Source organism: Coenobita brevimanus, chromosome 24, assembly GCF_032717465.1.
Source record: "Coenobita brevimanus isolate Jiangsu-jjx chromosome 24, ASM3271746v2, whole genome shotgun sequence".
NCBI classification, from domain to species: domain Eukaryota; kingdom Metazoa; phylum Arthropoda; class Malacostraca; order Decapoda; family Coenobitidae; genus Coenobita; species Coenobita brevimanus.
The window spans coordinates 35,001,113-35,014,829 of record NC_136977.1 but is presented as its reverse complement, the minus strand read 5'-3'; positions in this window follow the sequence as shown (position 1 = coordinate 35,014,829).

Here is a 13,717-nt window from a genome sequence, read left to right as displayed (position 1 = left end):
GTGTGTGTGTGTGTGTGTACTTAGGTGTGCGTATACAGTGTTGGTCCGTGTTTTTGTTCCCATGCCTTTGTCTGTAGTAACTTGGATACCTGTCAGTTCATGTCAACATCATCAATATCATCATTATTGTCATCATTATCAACATCATTGTCCCTCACTACTTTTTCATTATCGTCATTATTATCATCATCATTAGAACCATCGCCATTACCTTTATCTTCACCACCATTACCACCACCCTTATCATCACCACCACCATCATCATCATCACCGTCTCCTCAGCTTTCCACTGTAATAAATAGGTTAGTTTATGTCACGACACAAGAAAAAAAAACAAAAAACAGAAGCATTACGCCAATCATCAAGAAATCTGCTGAAATAGACTATACAGCCATTCCCCCATCAATCATACGTTTAATATCGCCTACAATCAGCGGACGTCAAATAAACAGGATAGCTTATTTGTTCTTATATTCTGTATTGAACCCATCCGTTTCTGACTGTTCACCTGTAAAGGAACAAAGATAACGAAGACAGAGAAGTTCCGCCTCTTATAAGGTCTTAGTACCTTATCATCCACCTTTATTAGTTCCTCTTCTAACCTGCCCCACTTTCTCTTGGTCTTTCTCATTCTCTCCTTTTTTTAATTTCTCATTCTTTCTTTTACCCCTTCTTCTCCCACGGATTTAGTTCAGTCTTTCCTACTCAATGTTTCTGCTTCTTTCTGTCTCTCTTCTTTTTCTATTCAGATTTTCTTTGTACTCTTAAATATTTCAGCTACTCTTTCATTTTCTCTTCTCATATTCACATCCACTTCATTCATTTACTCTTCTTTCTTCCTTTGCGTTCTCCACTTTCATCTTAATTTTCTTCTCTCTTTATCTGGTCTTCTCTCACTGTTTTCTTCTCTCTGCTTTCAGACTCATTCTCTCCACTTTGCTCGATCTAATCATTCAGGTGGCAGGTAACCAGTCATGTGTTTTATTTTGACTACTGCCAGACGATTTTATACAGCTTAGAAGTGACGTCTCGAAAGCTCTTCTATCACACAGCTGGAAGGGAGGAGTGGAAGGGTACGGAGGGAGGAAATTCAAAGGAAGACGAGTTTATTTCCCCTTGGACGTGTGCCGTATACGGGTGGTGGGGGCGTACCCTAGCTCTGGAAGATATCGGTGCATACTCTAGTGTGAATATTTTGAGACCAGGGACGGTAGGTACTTGAATGTGCCAGTTGTTCCGGCCGCATGTTGGCAGCCCTGTATTCCTGCTGAGTTGCTAGCTTTTATGTATGGACATATTTTGTCGTACCCATTCCACACGTTTGTAATTACACAAATACTGTACCTATATAAAAGCACCCATATATTGACAAACGGCGACATGGAGGCGATTTGTTTGTGGCCACTCCTTATGTGATTAAGGCGCCTGGCAATAGATCGATAGATATTGACCAACCCTCCCGACACATCACAAGTTGAACGTATTTTTTCGTTAGTCATCGATCACACCCTGCACCAATCCTTTCTGGAGCTGGTGTACACATCCACGTCCGCTTCTGTGATGGCTCGTGCACAACGCCCACAGAATGTTTTATTCTGCGGGTCTTGGCTCGTTCCCACTGCATAAATCCTACGATTATTGAGAGACTGGGTCCGAGTTCTCTCTCTCTCTCTCTCTCTCTCTCATTGATAGCCGGTGCTCATTTATTCTGTCTGATAATTATTGATCATCGGAGTTCGTGCTCGTGGGTGAGTGTGCAATCAGCGTACAGTGAGTATAAGCAATAGCTTTACTCTCTGTCTGTCTGTGTCTGTCTGCAGGTTGACCCTTACTGCATTTATTCGGATTCTCCTTTGATGATTGGTTTCAACCGAGTAAGGGCCTGTGACGGTGAAAGGATGGAGAGAGAGAGAGAGAGAGAGAGAGAGAGAGAGAGAGAGAGAGAGAGAGAGAGAGAGAGAGAATTAATCATTTCACTGACAGACTCTCTTATTTTATACTAGCTATTCTCAGGCGAATTAATCAACTTAGGAAGAACCCCTTGAAGTGAACAGGTCAAATAGTCCCCATTAATCCCTTCTAATTTTGTAGTTAACTATTTGCAACGAGCCATTTTACAGGAAGGTTCGAAAAGCATCCGTCTATCCTTCAACTCTGTTTTCTTTAAACTATACGATTATATCATTAGACTGGAAAGAGGTCTTACAGGGGGTTCAGAATGTGTCCACTATGCTTAGGGTCTGGGTTCTAGTGGGGGTTCATAAGGCTTAGGTTCTAGATGGGGATTTGGGTACCTCTTATACATCCTAGGGGGTTGTGAAAGGGTACAATTATCTTTGCTGGATGATCTGTGAACATGCTCTGGTACAGTGTATTCATTATTACCGTTGAAGATTACATGATGAGCATGAACACAAGGAGGAGGACGAGGAAGGTGAGTGATGATCATGATGATAATGACAATAAAAGTGACTGTGAAGGTGATGATGATGATGATGATAATGAAAGTGATCGTCAAGGTGACGATGATGATGATGATGATGATGATCCTGCTGCTGCTGATGATGACCATGACAACACTACGATGACGATGACGGTGAAAGTGACGACGACGACAACGACGACGGCAATGATGGGAACAACAACGATGATGATAATTAGCCCCGAGTAACGGTCTTGCCAGAAAATAAGTAAAACAAGTCAGCTGCGACAGAAAGCGAAATAATAAGCAACTGATACAGGATGTTGGAAAGTGTGTGCGGTACGAGGCGAAAGGTGGGCCAGTGTGTGTGTGTGTGTGTGTGTGTGTGTGTGTGTGTGTGTGTGTGTGTTAAACTAGCTTAAAATGTGGCAATGTTAAGGGTGTTTGTGTGTGGTTGCGCGAGATATTAAAGTGTGAATTGTAGTAGCGTGTGAGGTGTGTGTGTGTGTGTGTGTGTGTGTGTGTGTGTGTGTGTGTGTGTGTGTGTGTGTGTGTGGTGTGACTGTGATGTGTGTGTGTGTGTGTGTGTGTGTGTGTGTGTGTGTGTGTGTGTGGTGTGACTGAGGTGTGTGTGTGTGTGTGTGTGTGTGTGTGTGTGTGTGTGTGTGTGTGTGTGTGTGTGTGTGTGTGTGTGTGTGTGTGTGTGTGTGTGTGTGTGTGTGTTAAACTAGCTTAAAATGTGGCAATGTTATGCGTGTTTGTGTGTGGTTGCGCGAGATGTTAAAGTGTGAATTGTAGTAGTGTGTGTGTGTGTGTGTGTGTGTGAGGTGTGGTAGCTTAAGGCGTGACGTAAAGTGGGGTGCGTAAAGTATAGTGTGACAAGGACTGTGGGTGTGGCAGTGTGAGGTGTGACAGTGCGTAATATGGCAGTATGAGGTGTGGTAGTGTTCTCTCCTGCACAGTGACTTTTCTAATACCCTGCACATGACCCATTTAAGCAACAAAATCCATTTTCCTGGGCATGCAACAAATCAACGGAATTTACATAGTTACCAGTTAGGACACAGAGTAATGGTTGTGGTCAAAATATATTTGCAGCTTCACAACATATGTAACCGAGATGAAACAAGGTTGTCATTAATTGGGTGACATCTTACAACCTCCTCCCTGACGTATTTTCTGGCATTACTTCATTGTTCAACACCTCTTCTCTCCTCAGCATATTTCAGTATATGGAATGCTAATTTTCTTCCATGCCGCTTATGCAAACTATCCTGATATTACTTTCTCTTCTAAGATGACGGGTATTCAAACTGCATTTCTGCTACCTACAGACCAATGAATTTAGTTTAAGGAAGGCATTTTATAGAGTGACGGGGTTAATGAAGTCTCCGTTTAACCTCTCCAGTTCGAAAGGTCTCTCATAAACTGAGTAAAATTGCTTAGTGCTACTCATCTCCGTACCACATAGTTCCTCATAACAGATCTTTATACATTATTAGTCATTATTCCCAGAAAAGAAGGTGGTGGCCTGCGAAAAGAGGGTACCAGCCTGCATTCCACTCGGTTCAGGTTCAGATGAGCCTACGACTACTGCTACTACTACTACTATGGTGTTACTACTCTAAACTGGCTGCTAGGGTGGGGCACCAACCTCTGTACTGTGGTGCTATGTTTCGCAAACTCGCGATGTGAAACGGCTGTTCTATATGTAAAAGGTATTACAAACAAGATAAATACATATGAATACAATGTTAACGTATGTATTATGATATATGAAAGAACATTAAACTTATTATGCATGAAATATTTATACGGCAATACAGACACGTGGCATTAATATTTTACAGAGTTGCTAAAAAAAAAAAGGTAGTCACTTTTATTGGCTTTTACCGTATTTCTGGGGTGGGCAATAATGTCACAATTATGATTATAAGATAATGTGCAGGAATATAAGTAAGAATATGCCAATTTCTTAGTAAAAAAGAAAAATAATGCATTAAACCCTCGTGAGCGGCAACACACACAGACCCAGTCTGATCCGGTGTCCCATGCACGGAGTGACTTATGCTGAAAGTTACCGTTCCGCCCAGTGAGCATGCGCCGAGTGGCCGTTTAGCTTCTACAGTATTTTGAAAGTATCTGCATGTTATCTAATATTTTGTGCCATTTATCAACAACATTGTATGAAATACATGTGCCAGGAAGATAGTTGGATGTCTTATCTACCTGTAGGTAACTATAGGTCGATATATGGATATATATAAATATATATATGTATGTTACAGGCAGATTGTGATATTAGTCATTTCATGAATTAAGTTAGCTTCATTTAGGTTTATTTAGGTTAGGTTGATCTAGGATAAGGTTAGGTTAAAGTTAGGTTAGGTTTGGTTAGGTTAGGATAATTTAGGCTTCATAGAGAAGGGAACGGTAGCTTCCAGCATAAAGTCACTCCGTGCATATGACACGGGCCAGAGCTTCCTCTTGTCGCTTTCCTTTGTGTCCTTGACTCAGCTCAGCTAGCCCACTTCTCGCATCTACTTAATCAGGCTAAATATAATGTATACCCACGCACCATAATTTCTGTACCCCCCTCGGTGGAAGGAAGTAGAAGTCAGGGTTAGAGAGAGGGCAGGCGAACGGACAACCGTGAGTGGTAGTTTGGAACTGAGCTACGAGGCGAATGATGAGAAACCTTATGACACTGGATTCGAAACATTCCATGCTATTCACCTGCAAAACATTATGCGTTCGTAACATACATAACATATAACATAGACTACTATGTTATCATGGTGTTCTGTGAAACTGGTCCAGACACGACCCATCTGATTCGGATCCTCTTCATACAAATAAAGCACCGAGCCAGTTGTATATAAATGCGACTGGTCATTATCACTACAGTGATATTTTTTGTGAATATGTTATTCCTGGATTGTCTAAACGATTGTGAATTTAATGCTGGTTCCCACAGTTTCTGTGCGGAAAGTTATAAGTGTTAAAACTATTTTATGTGGGTGAATAAACCACATTAAGATGGGCAGCGGAGAGCATTCACCAATAATTCACTATAACCAGATGAAATTAGATGCAAACAACACAAACTATTATGAGACAACGAACATACAGCTGTGGTATCCTGCTCCGCCACGTTATCCAGGCCTTTACTGTTGCTTCACCTCATACGTGCATTATTATGCTTCAGTCTCTTATTTCCCGGTATCCTCTTACTGCATGCCGTCATATTCCTTGGGAAGTTTCTAGTCGTCCGGTCATATAACCCCTTCTGTATTACATTATTCCTCCTATCACCACTCCCACACAAAGTTAGCACTAGATTTCTGAATCTGTTACTACCATTATTGGCACTGCCACTACTAACCCCCTTTTTCCCACAGACTGTGTCTAATTTCCCTCACAGTACTACTACTGCTACTCCTACTATTAATCCACTATAAATCTGTATATTATTACATATGATTGTCCTTATGTCTGTGTATCTGCTAAACACATTCTCCCTGTCTCACCGTCGACAACTCGTCATTTACCTCCACCACTACCCCAGTTGCACCCCCCTCTCTCCCACCCATCATCAGCCCTACTCCTCCCCCACTCCGACACCACATTACCTCTCACCCCATCCTTGGGTCACCAGGCCTTTGTTCACCCTTTAACGGTGAATATACGTGGTATGCATAAATAATAATAATAAAAAAAAAAGGTATTTGGGAGCCGAATGCTAATCGCCCGCCAGAATATGCTGTCGGCCAAGTCCAAAATTTAGGTCATATTTTGATACCCTGAAGGTTTTATGTTAATAGCTCAAGCCGTTCATCAAATATAATAGTGCTAAAGGCAGGCGATAAAACCTAGTTGACCTTTGGCAGCCATTTTGGTGACCTTGACCTTGACCCCCAGTGTCCATTTTCGAACTCGTCCAAGATTTTGGCCATATCTTGATACGCTGAAGGTTTCATGTTGATAGTTCAAGCTGTTCATGAGATATAATGGTGCTAAAGTTGGGCGATAGAAACTAGTTGACCTTTGGCAGCCATTTTGGTGACGTTGACCTTGACTCCGAGTGCCCATTTTCGAACTCGTCCAAGACTTTAGCCATATCTTGATAACCTGAAGGTTCCATGTTGATAGCTCAAGCCGTTCATGAGATATAATGGGAACACACACACACACACACACACACACACACACACACACACACACAAGCACACACACTGATGCAAACAAAAACATTATCACTTCTCCTAATGGCAGGTGATAATAAATTTATAATAATAATAACAACAGCAACATATTTTTGTAGTGTTCCTAACATTAGGCTACACATAAAATCTGCAGACCCAAACGTGCTTATTATTATGGAGCATTTATGTATTAAACACAGAACCGACCACAGACCGTTCTTATCAATACCACTGGACCTTCCCTACAGCACTTCACCAAGGTAAAACAACTCATTGTAGTCCTTTGTGGGATCACGTCAGATGTTTGGGAAAAACAACATAGTGCACGACATTCCTACAACCCTCCAAAATAGACATGTGACGTTTCACTGATATCCATCAAATAGCGTGGGAGATGTTAGCGGACAAACACACACACGACTGGACATAGACAGAGGCCGGATGTCTCGCATCGGTATATGACGACCTGACAAAACTGTTACCATCCTGCTTTGCAGTTGTCATCATGGTTATAGCAGTACTGCTACTACTACTACTACTGCTAATGGTAGTGATAGTAGTAGTAGTAGTAGTAGTAGTAGTAATAGTAGTAGTAGTAGTAGTGGTGGTGGTGGTAATCACGTGTTAATTGGCACGATACAGAGGAGGACAAACACCATGATCTCCCTGACAAAACACGTGAACACAGCTTTGACATATGAAACCAAACAGTGTCATAATATGCTGTAATGGTACGGTTAAAGCAATACTGACTAAATTTATGTTTGACAGCAGCCCAACCTTCTGCCATGGCAAACAGATTCTGCATTGCGTTCACACATGCTACTTCAGTGTTTCTCCTCCTCTTTATCGTACCTAAGAACATGTGATTATTTTCATTATTATTATTATTATTATTATTATTATTATTATAACTATGATGAAACCTGCAAAGCAGGATGGTAACAGTTTTGTCAGGTCGTCATATACCGATGCGAGGTATTCGGCCTCTGCCTCTCCCTGCCTAGACACCGTCTGATGCAGAGCTCTGACTGTTTTCACACTGGTACTGGACTCAGTCTCATTTACTAGTGGCGATTTTTCGCCTGTTTTCTCAGATTTTGCCACTTTTGAGACTTAGTCTCTGGCACTGAGAAAGGTTTTTTTTAGACGTTTTTCCAGGTTTTCCTGGGACTCTGTCTCTGTTTGCCTGTGTGTGATTGGCAGTGTGTTAATGTTTTTTTTTTTTGGCCTGCCGTTAGTGTCCCTCACTGTCGTACGGCGCTGAACCCTGAAGGGGTGCCATTAGGGCACTTCCATGAAGGGGGGCCTTTAGGGCCTGGTCATAGGAGGCAGTGAGGGCGGCTCTGTTAGTTTAGGGAAGACCCGAAAGGGGCAGTGGCGGGGCCTCCTATCGCCCTTTAGAGGGCGGGGAGCATAGGTTGCCCGTCACTGTAGGGACCTTGGCCACTTTTGCTGTTTTTTGTTTGTGCTGTTTGAGTGGTTGTGTGTGTGAGGTGTGTGTGTGTGTGTGTGTGTGTGTGTGTTGACTGAGTTTTTCGCTGCTTGAGTGTGCAGCATGAAGGGATCTTGCATCCCTAGGCCCCAGGGGCATTCCCACCTCCCGCTCCCTCATTCGAGGCTCTCGAACCCGTGTCCTGCTACAGGCATGAAGCGGGAGCGTCACTTTTCAGACTCTAGCTCCCACTCGTCAGTTCACGAGGTTTCTTGTGCTGACCCCTCTCTACCTAAGTCTACGAGAGTGGTACCTCGCTTGCGTGGTGCCTCAACCCGTTCTGCTAAGGCAGCCCGCCGACATGAGGTTATGGAGGAGGTTGCACCTGCTCCACCCTCTCTCTCTTCCACCAAGGGCACTTCAGCTTCCCTACGTGTGGTTGCCAGCCCTGCTCCACAGCAAGGCACCCCCGTGAACCGAGCCCTCGGTCTGCAGCCTCGCGCTCCCACCTGTGCACCCTCTCACGAGCCCAGGCCGGCTAGGTCTGCTTGTATTTCCAAGCGGCTGGAGGTCCCGTCGGAGGCTCCTGCTGCTACTCAGATCTCCCCCTCTTCTGATCCTGCTCTGCATGATGATGAGGGTTTCACCCCCGTGGCACGCAAGGGATCGAGGCGTGGTCACCAGGGAAACGGCCCTTCTCCGGGAGTATGTACTGGGCCTTCTCTCAGGGGTCCCCCTACTGCTCATCCCTCCGCGTCAGTAGCTGTGCATCCGCCGCCCCGCTCTGCATTCCCAGCGTTCCGTGTGCCGGTCCAGGACTGGCATGCGACGAGTTACGATGCCGTGGCTGCACTAGAGCGTCACCTGCCAGGGCTACGCTGCTCCAACCTGATAGGACAGGATGGAAGCTCGGTGTTGGTGCCAAAGGACGAGGGAGCTTATGACCTCTTGAGAACAGCTCTGCAGGACGAGGCCTCCCATGTCAAGCTAGTCGAGCTGACGCCCGGCCATCAGTCAATGAAGGCAGTCATCATGGGTTATCCCTTGCGGATGCCTATGGAGATACTGCTTCAGCACCCTCAGGTCGAAGTGGCAACCTGCTGCCAGAAGGCGCGGACCAGGGAGGAGACTTGACAGGTCATCGTCACCCTGCGGGGTCCTCTGATCCCTGTGATCGACCTGGGGAACTGGGGAGAATATCACCTTCGCCCCTTCACCCCGGAGCTACTCCGTTGCTACAGGTGCCAGCGATACGGGCACCACAGAGCCACTTGCAACCGGGCCACAGTCTGTGGGATGTGCAGTGGCCCACACAAAACGGTGCTTGGCCAAGTTCAAGGCCAAGGAAGCTGTCTCTACCCGCTGCCCCAACTGCTCGGGAAAACATCATGCGTGGCACCCCAGCTGCCCAACCAGAGTTGCACTTGTCGATCGAGGGCAAGAACGCCAAGTTACCTGGGTGAAGGAGCAACAAGCGAGCGGCAACAAACCGGCTCCTCCGGGAACTTTCATTTGGGGGCAGCAATGCCGTCCAGCAGCGACTGCACCCCCAGTGCTAGACGAGGCAGCGTTTCCGCCCCTCCAACCTGCTCTCACTCGTCACACGACGACTGCAGAGGTCCATCACCCTCCTCCCCCCCCAGTTCGGCAGACAGTCGAGGAGTTTACTCCACCCACGCCCCACAACACGGGCTCTCCTCTCGTAGTCTTCACCAGGGAAGAATTGTGTACGCTGGGGACGGAAATTGCTACAAGCTTGGCTCAGATGCTAGGGATGCTTCTCGGCAGGCCTCTGGAAACGGCACCATTGGTACTGGCTGTGAACATCATCATCGACCAAGTGGTGGAGGCAAAACAACACCCGCGCTATTCTTCCCTGGTACCTCTGGCATCATCTCCCACACAGACAACCGTTGAAGACCGCTACCCACCCAGCTTCCTCTGCCTTGCCCTCGTATGCCAGTCAACATTCCTTTGGGGCTCACACCAGCCACAGCTGCGATTGAGGAAGAGCGCAGGGCCCTTGGCCTACAGACAGATCATCCCCAGTGCCAGACAACGCTGCCAGCCTCCGAGTCCTACAGTGGAACTGTTTAGGGGTATGGAGCAAGCTCGCCCACCTTCAGGAGGTGGCTGCCAGGGACCGCCCTCATGTAATTCTTCTGCAAGAGACCCTGTTCCCAGATAATACCACTTTTCGTCTCTCGGGTTACACCACCCATCTCCTTCCGTATGTTCGTGGCATCACACGGGGATGTGCCGTTCTGGTTCAGGACCACATTGCGTGCACGGATTGTGAGCCCCCTCCTTTCTGTGGACCTGATGTGGAGGTCCAGGGCGTGGTTCTCCATCTGGCTACATCGCCCCTGACGGTATATAATGTATACCGGAGCCAAAGGGGCACCCTGGAGTTGGAAGACCTGTTCTCCCAGTCTGCCAGGGGAGCCGTGTATATAGGGGGCGATTTTAACGCCCACCACGCCTTTCTATCTTCGCCTCTTCAGTCCAAAGAAGCAGGACGGCACATCTCTTTGGTTCTGGAGGAGATGGATGGTGTCTCCCTATTAAATGATGTGGCAGAGGCCACCCATATTGCAGGAGGTCGCTTCGATCTCTCCCTAGTGTCAGCACCACTAGCGGGCTTGGTGTTGTGGTCACTCCACCCCCACCTTGCAAGTGATCACTTTGCCCTTATTGTTTACCTGCCTCTCGCTCCCCTCCCACCACCCCCACCTTCTCCACCACTGTGGGACCTACGCAAAGCGGACTGGATGGCCTTTGCCCATGCTCTCACGGCGGCCTTTGAGACATCTCCTCCTGCCTCAGACCTCGAGAGCACAGCAGATCAGGTAGCAAGTATTTTGGCACAAGCTGCTTCTCTTGCTATCCCGCTGCGGCAACGCTAGATGAGGTGCTACCGAGATGGCTGGTTCTACTGTGACAGGGTCAAGGAACTGAACCGGAGACTCAATGCGGCACGCAAGCAGTACCGACGGCGCCGTACATCTCCCCACCGCCGGTACCTGGTTGCCATCACGCGGCATGTGGCTTCCGAGAAGCGCCGCCTTAGGGAGGAGGCGTGGATCAGATGGTGTCGTACCCTAGACTCTCACTCCACTCTCCGTGAGATGTGGAGGAGAATCAGGTCCGTCTCTGATCCACGCCCTCCTCACCCTCCCTCCCATCCTGACCCTGCCGCTGAGGCCAGCCGTCTTGCTCAGCACTTCGCTGGCCGCTCTGCCTCTTCTAATCTCCCGCAGTCTGTCAGAGCCCTACAGGCACAGCTGTCCGCCTCTCGCGCTGCAGCAATTCAGGCAGTGTGTGATAGACCTGACCCTGCTGACTGTCCGATCACCAGTGGGGAGCTCCACAAAGCGCTGCAGCGCAGGGAGGACACTGCGCCAGGGCTCGACAGGCTCACATACTCTCTCCTGTCACATGCTGGAGATTGTGGTAGAGAACGTCTACTTGATCTGTTCAACCTCTCGTGGTCTGAGGGGCGTCTGCCGAGGTCGTGGAAGGCAGCTGTTATCCACCCAATTCCGAAGCCTCGTGATCCCGCTGCCATGCACCCCAACTCCCTTCTCAGCTGTGTCGCTAAGACGGCTGAGAGGGTTGTGCAGGCTCGGCTTGCTTGGCGGCTGGGACCCCTGCACCCAGGGATTTACGCCTACCATCCAGGCAGGAGTACCACCCACTGCCTCGCATCATTCCTTGGGGAGCTGAGGGAGGAAGGGGAATGGCTGTCTTCCTCGACATCGAGAAAGCCTTTGAACTGGCAAGCCCCACTGTAATCCTGGCGGCTCTTGCGGCTAGGGGTCTGGGAGGCAGGCTCCTATCCTGGATCCAGGATTTTTTTAACGATCGATCCGCAGGGGTCCGTTTCCAGGGACACCTTTCCCCCTTTCACCTACATCCTAATGGCACCCCCCAGGGGAGCGTTTTGAGCCCTCTCCTTTTTAACATCCTTATGGAGGGGCTCTTAACTGTAGACTATGGGCCTGGCATTACCCTCCTCTGCTATGCGGACGATCTGGCCCTCGTCTTTACTAGGAGGGACTGCTTCACGCAGGCGGACTTGGCCCTTTCTCGTTTGCACGCCAAATGTACTGAGCTAGGGCTGAAGATAAATTTTAATAAGACAAAGTGTCTGCCCTTTGGACTCCGTCCCCCAGACTTTCCTATGCTGCTTGGAGGGCAGCAGCTCTCTCTTGTCACTGTCCATCAGTATCTGGGAGTCTGGCTTGACAGGGGTTTTACTTTTGCCTGCCATGTTCGGTACCTGCGAGAGCGTGCTTCCACCAGACTGGCTGCTCTCCGCTATCTCTCCAAGCGGAGTTTGGGGGTGTCGTACTCAGTCCTCCAAACATTTTATATACATGCCATCCGATCCCTGGTGGACTACAGTGCCATCTGTTTGACTGGACTCGCTCCACCAGTCTCCAGATCTCTGGAGGTTATACAGAACAATGCACTCCGTATCATGCTGGGTGCTCCACCCTGGACCCGGATTGTCAATCTCCGTATGGAGAGTGGTTTGCCGTCTCTGGCGCATCGTGTTGCGCTACGAGTGGCAGTCATCACTCTGCAGCTGATACGGTGCTGGCCCCACCTGCCTGTCTCTGCCCTCCTACGACATCTTTTGTGCCGCCCACCCGAGCCTGCCACTCAGCATGACTGGGCCCGGACTACAACTGCTGTTATCCATGGACTGGGAGCTGCTGTGAGCCTCTACCAAGATCCTGACTCTCCCTTTCCTGGGTACACTGATCCACCACCATGGGACCCCCCTCTTTTTAAATTTGTATGCCCCTCTGAAGCCAAACCTCGAACTTCCATTCCTGCACTCCTCTGTCAAGAGGATCTTAGTCGGGTTGCGGCTCTAGATTCACCAGACTCAGCCACTTATTTTACGGATGATTCAGTATCCTCTGATGGCTCTGCTGGGGCGGCCTTTGTCTCTGGGCAAACACTTGAATCTTGGCGACTCTCTCAGGGTGTATCCGCTTTCCAGGCAGATCTTGCTGCCATCCTGGGTGGATTGCGCCACGCTCATCACCATCATCATCACCGTGTCATAATTCACACAGACTCACTTTCCTCCCTTCAGAGACTAAGATCTTTCTCCCTTAACCCGTCACGTCCCGAGGTTTTCCGCACCTCCGACATCCCCCAGTCCCGAGGTATTTTCGATTTTTTTTTTTTTTGGCTAAAACCTTTGCTTTTGGTGAGAAACATCGAAAATTCATAGAGAAATTGCTCACCTGAGGTTTAAAGTGCCCAATCCAGGTAGGAGTTCCTCCTTACCTGAGTGGGTTTTCTAACATGCTGGCACCAAAGAAAACGAGTTCTATGGGAGGGTAACTATTTTATCCACTCATAAACGGTATTTATTTATTTACTTGGTACGAATGTATATGTAGTATGACAGTATATTGGTTTTCAAGCAGTAAAAAAGGCATTATAAGCATTGTTTCACTCACTAACTAATCACCATACCTGACCTATTATTGCCACACTACCTGATCATTATTTCTGGCTGTTTCTTCTTCTAATGCTATGTAAACATTGTCCTCCACATTGTCATCGATTGGGGAATCACTCTGGCCCTGAATAACTTTACTAGCCAGGTCACTGGTAACAGGTCCTTTGCCA